The following is a 14,484-nucleotide window of genomic DNA, read 5'->3' as shown; positions in this document are numbered from 1 at the left end:
AAAAATAATCAACAACTGCATTATGGTCGTGGATGCCCTCTGGTGCCAAGCTCTATCAACTGCCATTGTTGTTATACCAAGCAAGAGAAATTCACTGTAGTCTTCTGTTGTCCTTGTTTTAAGAAGGACAGTTGCCTTTGCCATTGTTCCTGAGCCTCATTTGTATAGAATTATCTTTTACCCTCCATTGACTTACAAAAATGGGTTTCCCAAGCCTCCATGATTTTACAAAAGTTAACTCAGTTGCCAATTAGGACTGTTTCTTCCTTCCCATTATCAGTTAGGCAGGTGCTGATGAAACAGATAGAAGCCAAAGACTGATTTCCATTCCCAGGATGGCACATTGGGAGATAAGGTATCCCTAAGGTAAACCAAGACCTAACTACACAGGACTTCACTGAGAAAATCACCTTTTCTTACATCAAGAAGCTAGTGCAGGCCCTTAGCAATCCATTTTGTCCAGATCTTCACAGTCACAACATGATCAAAACAGAGCTGTACAATTGGGTTGTGTTTACATCAGTGTGATTCCCTAGTTAGTCTCTAAATATTTGCGTCTCTGGGGCCCTTATCACGAAATGTAATCATTGGAAACTGTGACAAATTGGGCCAATTTAATTTGTAACCTGATGGTTTGGAGCCATTTCCCTATAAATACAGTCACTGGTAAGGTAATAAAAGTTTACTTCAAAAGCAAGTGGAAAAGTATTTGTAAAAAATCCCCCAGAAGTTGGTGCTTCCTAGATAAGCTTAGTGAATGATTATTGATAAAGCTCTCAGAAAACATTGCATCATTTTTTGTTAACTAAGCCCCAAGAAGTCTACTACACCCTGGTCTGTAAAGCTTTTGTAAATTACTATTAAAAATGTATTCCAAATCTTAGTTGCATGGAGTGAGTAATTGACCACTGTAGAAAGAATACTGCATTAGTTCTAGACCCTCCTTTGGTGGGAGTTTGTTATCTATAGGGTGCATTTTCCTTTGATAATTGGGAAATAGCCCCAACTCTAACCAAGAGTTTGGAGTCACCAGATGCCAAATTAGAGGTCTCTGTTTTGTAAGAGTGGAAAGCAACAACCCAGTTAGTGTTCCCAGGGAGAAGAACCTTGTAGCAACATCAGATGTAACCATGGCAACCCCTAGGGAAACCTCCAGGAGGGATGCTCCATTCTGAGACCAGGTGGAGAGCAGGCTGGGAATTGGCAGCAAAGCCTTTGGAGTTGAAATTCTCATCTGAGACTATTCTTATCCTTACCTATCTCCTTGCTAATGATATTGTTCTGTTTTGCTCATCATGATTTGCTGAGTGTGTTTTTTCCCTTCAAGAACAGTACAGCCAAAATGAAAGCTCCTCTGATTGGTTTCTCCATAGCTGTTTTGTTATGGGTTAACTTTCTGCTAGTTAGTTCCTCTAGAGATTATATTTCTTGGGTTCTTGATTTTTTCTCACTATTTTTCCCTCTCTGGCAGACTCTTCCATCTCACCTGTTGCATCCCAGGACACAGATCAGATACATAACAAATATTTTACTACAAGGTGGAATTCCAGGGTACTAGATACATATAGAGTAAATTGCAAAATATTTTCAGCCAGTCAGAAAACACTGAATGCTTTCTATGGGTCAGGCACTACATAGGAAGAAGTTCAGGCTCTAATGGAAAAGATGACCTGCAAATAATTTATCAACAGAACAAATAGGAAATAACAAAGGAAAAGCACTAGGAAGTTAGCTTGGCATTAGTTTAAAGCCTCAGAACAAAAGGTACTTTTCAAATTTGTCAGTATTCCTTGAGACCCAGTGTGGTATAATATGGAGAACACTGAGTCCAGAGCAAGTCTGGGGTTGTATTCTGCTCCTGGCTGACTATCTGTATATTCAAAGGCATCCCTTAACCTTTCTGAATTTCAGTTTTTTTCAACTATGAAATGTGACTTCATACCTACTGCCTCACAGGGTTAAGATGATTAAGATAATGTCTCTCATTTGATTTTGGAGATTATTGGGGTAATGGGGAGCTAGGCAGCTCAGTGGATAGAGTGCTAAGCCTGAAGAGGAGAGGTTCTGGGTTCAAATGTGACCTCAGACACTTCCTAGCTATGTGATCCAGGGAAAGTCCCTTAACCCCAATTGCCTGAGCCTTTGGATCTTGTCTTCTATGTTTATTCTTTTCCACTTTAAGTCAATGAAGAGTGAGTTTCCAGGCTTCCACAGTGTCTGACTTTTGGCAACGATTATCACATTGGTACCTAGAGGAGCAAGAAGTAACTCTCAGTAGTGAACTTTGTGACCCAGCCCAGTGGTAGCAATTGTTGGATAGGAATTTGGTTGGGCCAGTGCCAAGACTGAGCTTTGTTTGAGCCTTTTCTCCTAGAGATTTATCTAAAGAGAACTATTTCCCTCATATACCAAGGGAAATGTTTATATTTTTGTACTTGCTACACATTTGAAATAAATACCCCTTTTGTAAAAGACATTTGATGTTAAGTGGTCAATGGAAGTGAAGGGACTGGGGATGGGGAACAGATGGTGGGAGCTCAAGCCAATGGCAATAGAGAAGCCATAATGCCAACCCTTCTTGGTGCCTTAGAATGCTAAAAGGCAGTTGTAGTTGGTCTGAGTCTAGGAGAGTGGGTTGGGATGTATTGGCTATATTTCAAAAAGTATAGAAGCTATTATGATTAGTCATCAGGCCTCTCTCTTGTATATCTGTTGGGGTATGGGGGAGTATTACCATTCTTGCTAGTCTAAGGAATTTTCACCCTTAAACCTAACCTGAACTTTCTTTTTAGCACTTTGGTGAAGCAGTATCTTTTTCTGGTTAGGCTTCAGCAGCAACTCACTGGAGTTTGAGGCCAAAGTTATTGTCCTACTAGAGGGCTAACTTCTCTTCCTTAACGAGAATGCTTCTGGACTGTGCTCATAGGAAATACCTGACTATCTGTTCTCCAGGTTATCTGCCCTTAGCTTCTTGCCCATTTTCTTTAAGATGAATATCCATTTTCATCGGCACTTTCTGAATTACATTATTCTGAGCTCTACTTTGCTTCCTGCCTCTTCTGGCTTGGTTATTAGCCCAAGATCCTTCAAGTAGACTGTGAATCCAAGTTTATCCATTTTATTTCCACTCATCCTGTATTCTCTTGAGTCCTTCTCTAAAACTGTAGTTTCACTTAGTTGTTGCCACCTTGGTCCCTGATATCATGAGCTTAGGTGTAGATCACATTAGAATACTAAAGGCAATTGTCCCTAATTGTCTTCTTCTAAAGCATCTTAAAATACTGAATTCTACACACTTAGTGTATCTTAACCATCCAGCAGTCTGGGGAAGGAGGGAATAATTGACAATCAGGTGTGGTTTGATTATAGCTGGGAAGTTTTGGAAGATTTGGACTATCTTTAGAAAGAGTAATCATAATATTTACACAATGGTACACAATGCTTTAGCATAGTGACTTTGATATAGTAGACACAGGCATGGCATTGGAAAGTCTAAAGGTAGATTTGTATGTGTATGTGTGAAATATTTTGGAAATTAGAGTTGTTTTTGTTTATAAAGAACAATTGTTGAAAATAGAAAAGTCACTGAGTTTGTGACCCTCCCTATCTGAAAATCAAAAGAGATAAATTATGTATTCTAAATTAATAACATGCATAATAAAATTAATATATAAAAATATAATTTGTGCTATAGGAAATAGAGATGAGGACTCCATCTGGGGTGGCTTCCAAGAAGAGTGAGATCAGGAGCTCAGGTGACCCTGAAATGTGCTTGATTAGGTCTAGACAGAATGGTGCTTAACAGCTTCCTCTTTCCAAGAAAATTGAACCTGCTGTCACTGCAAGGACAAGGTCTCATCAAGATCACTATGTAGGTAAAAAGTAAGCAATCTTATTTGGAACTTCTGTGTTCTCAGCAGTATTCGAATGAGTGCCATGATTGATTGCCATGGGGAAGAAAAAAAAATTGTCATATCCCTGCATTTTCAATGGTGTGGTGGGACTATTGACCTCCAGTAAATATGTTGGATGGCCAATGGTTGGTTTTAATTAAAATAGCCCACTGTTGGAGGCACTTAATTCTATACTGTTGCAATTTTCATCATCTCCAAGGTTTGATATTTAACCATTTAATATTTATTAAAGGCCTGTGATTACCTAAGAGCTGATTATTAAACTAATAATAAAGGTAGCTATCACATGCTTTACCTGGTCCAAATTGTCAGATGAGCATATGTCTCTGATTGTCTTTTGATAAGCTTCTTTCTACATCAGCTGTCTTTCATGCGAGAGTCAGGAGAATTTCCTGTTACCTCTACCAGTTTTTTTTTTCTATACTTTGATATGCTGAATAATTATAATATGAGTAATAAATAATTATGTGGAAATATCATTTCATAGTTTGCAGAGGGCTTTGCAAACATGATCTAATTTAATCCTCATAACTCCATGAGGTTGGTAGTGTAAGTATACTTATGCCCATTTTATAGCACATTCTAAGGATGATATAAGGAAACTGAGGCTCAAAAAAGTACATGACAATAATAACAGAGTACTGTTAGGTTTGCCTAGTCTAGCATTTTACATTTATGTTAATACTAACAACAACCCTATAACAGAAATACTGTTATCATCTCTACTTTTCAGATGAATAAACTGAGCTGAGACAGAGGTTTAAGTGACTTGCCCTAAGACACAGCAGTGTCTGAGGCAGGATTAGAACTCAGGACTTCTGGACTCTAATCTGGCACTCTATCCACTACCAACTAACTGATTTACTCAGGGCCACGAGACTATTGGGTTGCACTCAAAACTTTTGAAGATTAGTGCCTTCCCATAAAAACTCCTAATTTTAGAAATTTCAGCATTAACCCAGGACCCTATTTTGAAATGGGCAAAAATATGTTTTGCTTAAGTTTATGTAAACTTTTAATTGCTTCCCAGAGGCTGGTAATCCCTGAAAAACAGCTCTCATCAAGAGACAAAATCAGAGGGGATTAGGACATAATCCAAAACTTTAAAGTTTTGCAAGTTATGAGTGACTAACTTTTTTGAAATTTTGACATTTTGAAAAAGTCTTTTTTTTCAATCCTTGATTACATACATACCTACATTACCTATCTACATGTATATGAAGAAATACTCAGCATATAACCTAGCACCTGATGATAGGAAAGGGTGACAGAGCTATAATTGTCATTTGAAAGGTCATCTCTAATAAAGTAGCTTTTATCAAAGAGAATTCCTAAATTCTCTTCTATTAATAGCACCATTTAGCCATGCTGCAACCCAAAGGAGACTGCTTCAGATGCTCTTGCACCACAGTTTTCACCTTTCCTGAAAATGTCAGCAAAAAAATGGAATTCCTTGAAACTATAAAAAATTCAGAGCTTTTTTTTTTTGTCTGTAAAGTGTTAAAATTTTAACCAAGGTCATTCTCCATAAAAATCTGCTTTTGATCTTCTAAAGCAAAGTCCCCTCTGAATTTTGCGAATGTCAGGAATGTACTTTTCTTCTTTTAAAGGACATTGAGCCCTCACCTTTGCCCCACAGAGTACACGCTGCTGATGAAAGCTCCGAGTTTACACAGAGGTTGGACAGTGAGTGATTCCCAGCCTATTTCCTAGTATTTGCAGGCATTGTCATTTTGTGGGTAAGTGTATCCCCAGAGACACAAAAAAGGGCTAGGTTGGCAGTGCTCACACCTGGATATTTACCTATATACACTGGAAATATTACTCTCTGGTCTTGCCCTCTCTGCAGCCTTTGACACTGACCATCATCTCTTTTCCTTGATACTCCTCTCTCTTTTGGTTTTAGGGACACCTTTTTTCTGATTCTTCTATCTGTATGACAGATCTTCAGTCTCCTTTGCTAAATTCTTATCTGGATCATGCCCATAGTCATGGGTGTCCCATAGAGCTCTCCCTTGGGCTTCTCCCCCTTATATGATTTACTTGGTGATTTCCTCTGAATTTAATTATCATCTCTATGCTGATGATGCTCAAATCTACCCATCCAGCTTTCACCTCTCTGCTGAGCTGCCTTTTAGACATCTCAAATTGGATGTCCAGTTGGGCACCTTAAACTCAACATGTCTTAAATTGAACTCCTCTTTATTCCTAAGTATTCCCTGCTTCCCCACTTTCTTCTCAATGCTGAGGTCAAGGCCAATCCCTCCAGATGGCAAAGCTCCCAACCTGGGCAACATATCACCTCCCATCACTGGGGCCAAGGGCCGTCCAATTTCACTGTTGCAGTATCTCTTCTATGCCCCCTTTCTTTCAATCCTGCCACTTCTCTGGTGTAAACCCTTCTTATCTCCTACCTCCTACTGTTGCATTAGCTGCTGGTGGGTCTACCTGCCTCGTATCTCTCCTCACTCCAATTAATCTTCCTTAGATGCCCAAGTGATTTTCAAAACTTAAGTCCCACCATGTCATCAACCTCACAACCTCAGCAAACTCTAGTGGTATCCTTTCTCCTCCAGAATCAAATTCAAAATCCTCTATTTGGCCTTTAAGGCCCTTCTTGACCTAGACCATTCTATCTTTCCAGGCTTCTTACACCTCACTGTTTTTTCTGCCCCATCCCCTCGGTGCAGTCTTTGACCTGGTAGTTACTGACTTCCATATTTCCTTACATAAGACACACCATCTCTGGGCTCTGGGCATTTTATTTGGCTGTTACCCAAGCCTAGATCTATGCTTTCCTTTCTCTACCTCCTGGCTTCAAGTCCTAGCTAAAATTCCACCTTCTATAGGAAACCTTTCCCAATCCCTCTTAGTTCTAGTGTCTTTATCAATTCATATATTTTAAACCCTTACTATAGAATCAATATTGTGTATTGGTTCCAAGGCAGAAGAGTGGTAAAGGCTAGGCCCTGGAGGGTTGATTGACTTGCCTAGAGTCACATGTGACTAAGAAATGTCTGAGGCCAGATTTGAACCGGGGACCTTTCATCTCTAGACCTGGCTTTCAATTTCAGCCTTCTACTCTATTGATTATTTTCTATTTATTCTGCAGATATCTTGTTTATACATATTTGTTTGCTTATTGTCTCCTCTTAGATTGTAAGGTCCTTGAAAGGACCATCTTTTTCCTTTCTTTGTCCCTTCAGATTTTAGCACAGTGCCTGGAACATAGCAGGTAAGTTTCTGAGACAAGATTTTCATGGTTTTCATGACTTTAAGTCCATTACTATCACTGTACCGCCTAGCAGCCTCAGTCAGTTCTGTATGCCTATAACTATAAGCTAGGGCACACGATTTAATTTCATCCATCATGATGGTATGAGACTTCATCAGATGCTTTGCTCAAATCAAGTAAGCTATGCTATAACATAATTCAACTAACTCACTCCAGTAAATTTTTATTAAATGTGTAAGTCTGGAGATACAAAGACAGAAATGAAATAGTACTTGTGCCCTCATGCAACTTACATTCTTGGAGGGAAGAGGGGAGACAACATGTTCAAAGGTAAGCAACTACAAGGTAATTGTAGGGAGGAGAGAACACCCAAAACTGGAGGAATAGGAGACCTAATAGGAAAGTTTTCCTGTAAGAAACAGCATCTGAACTTAACTTTGAAGGGGAGCCAAGGTTTCTAAGAGGTGGAAAAGTAGAGCCTGAATGACCGTCTGTCCGGACTGTTATAGAAGAAATTCCTACACTGGGCTAGAGCTGAGAACAAAATTAATATAGTCATTGTCCAGAAGAATAGATATGGCATTTCCAGGGAGAGACCTCAACAAAATGGAGAAGAAGGCAAAGCTAAGCTTTTCTTTGGTGCCCTTCTATCTTCCCTTTAGACTTCTCCATTCCCTCTGGATGACTCCTTTTCCCTACCATGGGTTTTTTTTTTTTCAGCATCTTAACTCTCATGTTTCCAGATTATCAACTAAACCAGCTAAGGTGCTTAAAGATATTTCTCAGTAATGATTTATTGTAATAGGACACTCCTGAAAATGAAAAGCCTTGAGGACTCGAAGGAATCAATGTAAGGGGAATCTAGGTGGCTCAGAGGAGAGAAAGCCAAACCTGAGATGGGAGGTCCTTGGTTCAAATTTGGTCTCAGATATTTCCAACCTGTGTGACCCAGGGAAAGTCACTTAACCTTAATTGCCTAGCCCTTATTTCTCTTCTGCCTTAGGATGGATACTTGGTATTGATTCTAAGACAGAAGGTAAGAATTTTTTAAAAATCTTCAATTTAAGAAATAACCAGTGATTGGGGCAAATTTGGGGAAACAAAGGGCTTTTCTCCACCCTACCACATGGAGTAATCCATTCCTACAGATAAAAAACTCACCATGACAATATCTCTACCAAGATATATATGTCCTAGTTAATCATAATTCTTATGTAAATATAGGAGAGGCATTTCAAAAAATTAAATTTACAGGAAAAGGAAGTGCATGATGGACACTGGATTCTAAACTATTTACATTATTACTCCAAATTCTCTTGATCTTTATTAGTGTTTAGTCATCCAAACATAATTTTGTGTATATATTCATTTTCCTATTTCATTGGATATTATTTCATCTTCTTGTGTTAATACAGAACACATATGCTCCATTTTAAATTTCTAGACAGTATAGTACTCATCCTGGTTCTGTATTTTCATTGGTTTGAGGAGTTCCAGTGAATGAGCTCTGTCTATCAAAGCAGATCTGCACTAGCTCTGAAATTGCTGTTCTTCATGAGTAGCTTGGGACCACAGGAGGTTAAATACTTTCTGCTGACCTCTGATTGTGAATCTCCTTTCAGACATTTAGAACTGGATGTCCAGTGGATACATTAAATTCAACAATATTCAAAACAGAACTCATTATCATTCCCCCTGATGCTCTGCATCTCCTACCTCCCCTCTTACTGTACAGGGCAGCAACATCCTCCCAGTCTCTGTCTCTCACATCTTATATCCAAGCAATTAACAAGACGTGCAGATTTTACGTCAGCAACATTTCTCCATCTCCCCTTCTCTGACACTGTCAATACTCTGGTCAGCAAATACATGCCCCTTTCAGCCACAAAGAAAATTTCCAAAAAGTACAGGTATGAACATAGTGCACGAACATATTGCACCCCTCCACACTTAGCAATATAATAAAGTGGCATCAACATGAAACAATGAGGACTACCAAAGTAGCAAAGATATGAGTCTTTAATTGGGGCAAAGGAATTTCAATTTGGGGTCATCACACAGTGCCTGAACAAATTAGGGCTGGGAAATTTTCTCAGCCCAGTAGCTCCCTTCCCAGAGCTATTCAAGAATATAAATACCCTAGGGAGGGACTTTGCTTTTAAGTTATGACATGAGAAAATATGTATTTCATGACAGCACTGGTATAAACTATATCAGGCCATTTATTACCACATTGAGGAGGAGTGAGGGAGGGGGAAAATCTGAATTGCAATTATTTCGATATATTAATGGCAAAAAATTCAAAGACAGGACTATGTTGGCTAAATAAGTGTAGGTGGAGCTTACTTCCTAAATTGTAAATTGATTTGTAAATTTCCCCAAAATTTTTCCACGTCTGAATTTTGTAGCTCTCATGTTTATAGCATTATGAAGCTTTATACCATGACAACAGAACTGATACAAATTTATAATGGTGCCCAATAGCACTAAGAAACACAGGTTATCTAAGGTGTGTGGGCAGGGCTACCAGATACCTATATCTAACTTAATCTTCTAAGCCTTTAAAGTTTCAAAATTCTTTGATCAGTATGGTAGGCTAGGGATTTCTTCTCTTTGTATGGTTTAGTCCTCACCTAAAATCAAACCACCATAATTAAATAATTATCAGTTGGTAAGATCTTAGAACTCTGCTTTTCACAGATGGGGATATCTTAGAAGATTCCTACTATTCTAAATGTAAAGTAAAAGCATAAATATTGCAGTTCTAAATGAGCAGTTTATAGTTTTAAAAAACATCATTCATTTAAAATTCAATTTATAACAATTCCATCCATAACACAAAAGAATACTGACTCAAAACCAACAAATATCTACATTACAGATTGACAAATTGATGCAACCTGCTCTCAGATCATGCAATCATCCAATATCCAAATTCTTTAACAAAACACTTTAAAAAAACACTGCCAAATAGTACAACAGATTTTGACCCATCAAGAGCACTTCACCGGGAGACGCATACTTCAGTCAAAATAAGACTATAATAAATTCAATCTCACCTGGATATATTTTCCAAATGGTATCACATAGACTCATAATTATATTTATATATATGCATATATATGTATATTTACAGTGGTCATTTATCCAAAACCCTTCATATTACGGGACCAACTATTGTCAGGTAATTTATTACCAAAATATTTTTAAAGTGGTAGTCTGAAATTGGGTTTTAATTTACCCTAATCATTCCATATAAAAGGACATTTAAATTGAACTCAAATCTTGGTGTCCTAATGGCAACATTTAAAATACTAGTGGAGCTTTTTAGTTACCAGTCTTTTGCACAAACTTATTGCTATTTTCAGTTTGGTCCTTACTAGTTGTTTGCAGAGGCCATGCTGTCTCTCAAACATAAATATACACGGCACGATAATACAAACTGCTTGCCACAAAGACAGACAAAAGTAGCTGACAGCTGTCCCTTAAGAGGGACATGTAAAAATGGACCTATAGGCAGATATAATAAATGGTTTTAGTTCACTGGATAAAGGTGGAATGCCAGTGAAGTATTGGCTGGATTATGGAAGCAGAAACTGGATGTGAGAAAAGGCTATGTGAGAGAAGAAATGGCAGCTCCTTCTCTCTCACTCAAGTGATATCAGACTGACAGTATCACTTGATGCCTCTTGGGGAAATGGCTGAGGAGATTAAATGTTTCTCTCCCCAGTCAGCCACCTTGTAGATGTCTTCAATGTCTTTCTCAGAAAGGTTTGGAGGTGGCCCCAATATGATATTTGACCCAAATATAAGGAGTGTCTCCTTATAACTGGAATTGAGAGACTTGGCCAGGATCTGACTGCTACAGATAGTTTATTATTATGGAACAGGTAAGCAGGGAGAAGGAAGATGAAGAGAGAGTTTAGGTAGCCCTATCAGGATCCTATACGGTCCTTAATCTGCTGGGTCTATATCAGTGTCCAGCAGACGTCTCCGCCCCTTCCTAGCTAAATATCTCCTTTTCTATAACTTAATAGCTAGGCCTATGTGAAAATGTTGAAAATAGTTCAAGGATACAGGGAGGGTCAAGGGTGATGTATCCTCTTTTGAGAGTCCAAATCACCCCCCCTAGAGGAGACTGAGATGTCTTTCTTTAGGAAGAGGGTGGTAATGGTGGTAGATTTGATGAGAGATCAGTAACAAGCTTGGAGAAAGAAGCAGAGTCCTCTTGAACTGGACTTCACAGCTTCAGATCCCAAGGCAGAAGACCAAGAGGATCCTTAGAATTCCCTCAGAACTGTTTTTTTGTCCCACAAGCCCTTGCTTCTTCAGTTGTCACTCAACTTCTTTTCAGTCCTTTCCTTCAGAATTCCAAATCTATCCTAACAAATCTATCCTATGCCTCTATCCTAACAGACTGCCAGAGTGACCACATATAGTCCATAATTTCAGTTGTTGGATAACCCCTAGAAGGGAGTAGATTTTAGATTCAGATTCTCATTTACATGTTTGAAAGAGTCATTTGGGGAGAAAAAACCAAAAGGGTGTCCCACTCAGGGCCTTGAATCTCAGGGGAAGCAGAATCAAGAGTCAATCAAAGAGTTGTTTTTGCCATGGTTAAAGCATATCCCCTGGAGCCAGCAGTGTTGGGGGTCAGATTTGGTTAAATTCTGCCAATTATCCAAATATTTACAAGTACATGGTCCATAATTTAGAAAAATGTACCCAGCAGCCATCGCTTTAGGGGAACCTATTGGACTGGACCTACAGTTGCTCAGAGGTCTTTTGCCTAATTCTAATTTTTAGGGAGTTCTTTTCTTCCTGGAGTTTTTATTTTTCCTTTTCCATTTGTCAAATCCTATTTAAAGAATTGTTTTCATCACTGTTTTTGTTTTGTTTTGATTTGTTCCTTGGCCTCCATTTCCCTTTGGCCTATTTTATTCCTTAGGAAGTTTTTTTTTTTTTTTCAGTATATTTTTGTGCTTCTCTTTCCTTTTGGACTCTTTTAGTTTTTATAGACTTGATTTCTTCAGGGTATTTTTTTCCTCCAGCTGTTGAGTTTTTCCTATCAATGTTCTTATTATTTGGTTTTTAAACTTCTTTTCAAGTTCTTTCAAGGGTTCTTTCAAAGTCTGGCATCCTTTTGTACTTTCCTTTGAGGCATCACATATTTCCTTTTGGTCATTGTTGTGCTCTACTGAATTAATATTTTTGGTCTTTCCTGTCACTAAAGTAACTATTCTAAGGTCAGGGCTTTTTTGTTTTTGTTTTTATCTTTTGCTAGTTATCTCCCCACCTCCCCCTTTACTTTATCTGGTTATTGAAGTTCTCTATTCCTGGGGTAGAGTACTCTTTTATGGTAGAACGGGCTGCCCTTGTTCCTCCACCACCTCAGGTACTCTGTTGCCATGTGGGTATAGGTTACTGTAGTTCAAATTCCCCCCTCCACTCCCTTGTGGCCTCAGGGTTCCACTGCAGGGAGCCCTAACCAATGATTCTGATTTCCTTGGTGGTCCTATGGATGCTTACCTATTACATAAGTCATTTTAAAATTTCATATACTCTGGTTTGTCTCATATGCCACCCTTATGTTTCACCATTGGCCCTACTCCCACTCCAGGTTACTTATTGGCAGATGTTCTTTCATATCTCACTGACTCCCCTGGAAAGGGCACTATGAGACTTGTATGGTTACTTTGTATGTTATTACCTGTTTCTTCATTGAACAAATTCTTTGTTCAGACAACCCTTGTATATCCTCCTAAGAATATTCCTGAATGTAAACACATCTCTGATAAACCTTGGCATCAAGTTGATGATAAATATGGATTCCCTCCTTGGAGAGAATGTGGATTCCCCAAGAAGGGTGTCTATTATCCCATTATTAATGGTTCATTTTTTTTTATGATTGGTTTATTTATAGTCTAGGCTATGATTTCAGAGGATTTCAACAACTTGCAACTAATCTTCTAAATTATAATTGGACTCACATTAATAAAATTTTCCCAATTAAGGAACCAATTTCTAGTTGGTATGATCCTGGTTGGCCTTCACCCTTTTTGTTGTTTTTTGAAAATCCCTCATCTCCCATTACTCATTCTTCTTTATGGAGACTTATTGCTTCCCTCCACTATTCTTTATATTGGGAACCAACTACAAATATAAAAGTGAGATTCAAGTCAAAATGTCATGCTGATTTTAAATGCATCTGTGTTTCTCCCCTTCCCTATAATCAATCAGATGTTCCTTGGGAGAGCATACAACAACATATTTTTGGTATTTGGAATCATTCGGAGTTCTCTGTTGTTCTAAAAACATTACATAAACAAATTATGGCTATTAGTCACTCCAGTTCTTCCCTTTATTCGACCTTCTCCATTGCAAATTCCTTTTATGATAATGTCTCTTCCTTCATTTCCTATAATGATTTGACTCATATCCTCATTGCTTGTGGATTTGCTCTTCTCTTATTTTTTCTTATTCTATTTTGTTTTCCAGTCATCATCAGATCACTAGGTTCTACCATTCACCAAGTTCAAGTTGAACTGAAATCTCTTCAATTAAAAAACAGAAAAGGGGGAGATGCAGGGGGCCATCAAGCCATGATGTTTGACATGGTCACGTGTGGAACCTGGAGTTGAAAAGTGGCCCCTAGGAAGGATGGAGACACCTACTCAGCCCCCTTATCTGTGACTTCTCTCACTCACATCCCTTACTATTAGAATTGCTATGATTATTGTTCTCTCCCTAGCTTCAGGAAAAATAATATGAGAGCAAAATACTTGCAGAATTAATACTAATGCTCCACATTATCCCCCCAGAATATCACCAAAAGATCATACTTACAAAATCAAACCTAAAGACTATCATGGGTTAACTTCTAATAAAGCTGCACTCAAAATATTCCACTCCCATGTACAGAACAAGTTCTCCTAAGCCAGTATATTAATTGCCCTAGGGAGAGGCTGGTACACCATGCCTCAGTGACTCGTTTAACTGACTAAAACATAAGTAATCTGTCTTGGAAACCCCCCATGAAACACTAGAAAAATGATTAACCTAATATTAAAGAATATCTGAAACTGAATTGTGTTTCTATTACTCTCTGACCCCTCAAGTTGGCAGCAATGCTTGTTGATTGACTTCCAGATTTCCTGATTGATTATCTATTTAATTAAAAGTAACAAATGATTTTCTTTGGTGGTCTGCAAGTCCAAGCACCTTACAGGTTAATGAGATCTGACCTCTAGTTATCCTCCCTATGAAAGCTTTGTGTGTGTTGTCAGAATCAATAGCAAAGTAATATGTAGAAAAAAATCACAGAATGTTAATCAA

General features: G+C 38.3%; 1 long non-coding RNA gene across 1 annotated transcript; it reads left to right on the top strand.

Annotated features, from left to right (window-relative positions):
* The first annotated feature begins 5,409 nt into the window (after positions 1 to 5,409).
* Positions 5,410 to 14,236, top strand: LOC103093680 (uncharacterized). Its single transcript, XR_008914182.1, has 2 exons — positions 5,410 to 5,653; positions 13,648 to 14,236. It is a non-coding gene; the product is annotated as an uncharacterized LOC103093680 (long non-coding RNA).
* The last annotated feature ends 248 nt before the right edge of the window (positions 14,237 to 14,484 follow it).

Source organism: Monodelphis domestica, chromosome 8 (genome assembly GCF_027887165.1).
Source record: "Monodelphis domestica isolate mMonDom1 chromosome 8, mMonDom1.pri, whole genome shotgun sequence".
Classification (NCBI taxonomy): Eukaryota; Metazoa; Chordata; class Mammalia; order Didelphimorphia; family Didelphidae; genus Monodelphis; species Monodelphis domestica.
The sequence above is the reverse complement of the archived record's forward strand: the minus strand, read 5'-3'. Positions and strand labels throughout refer to the sequence as shown.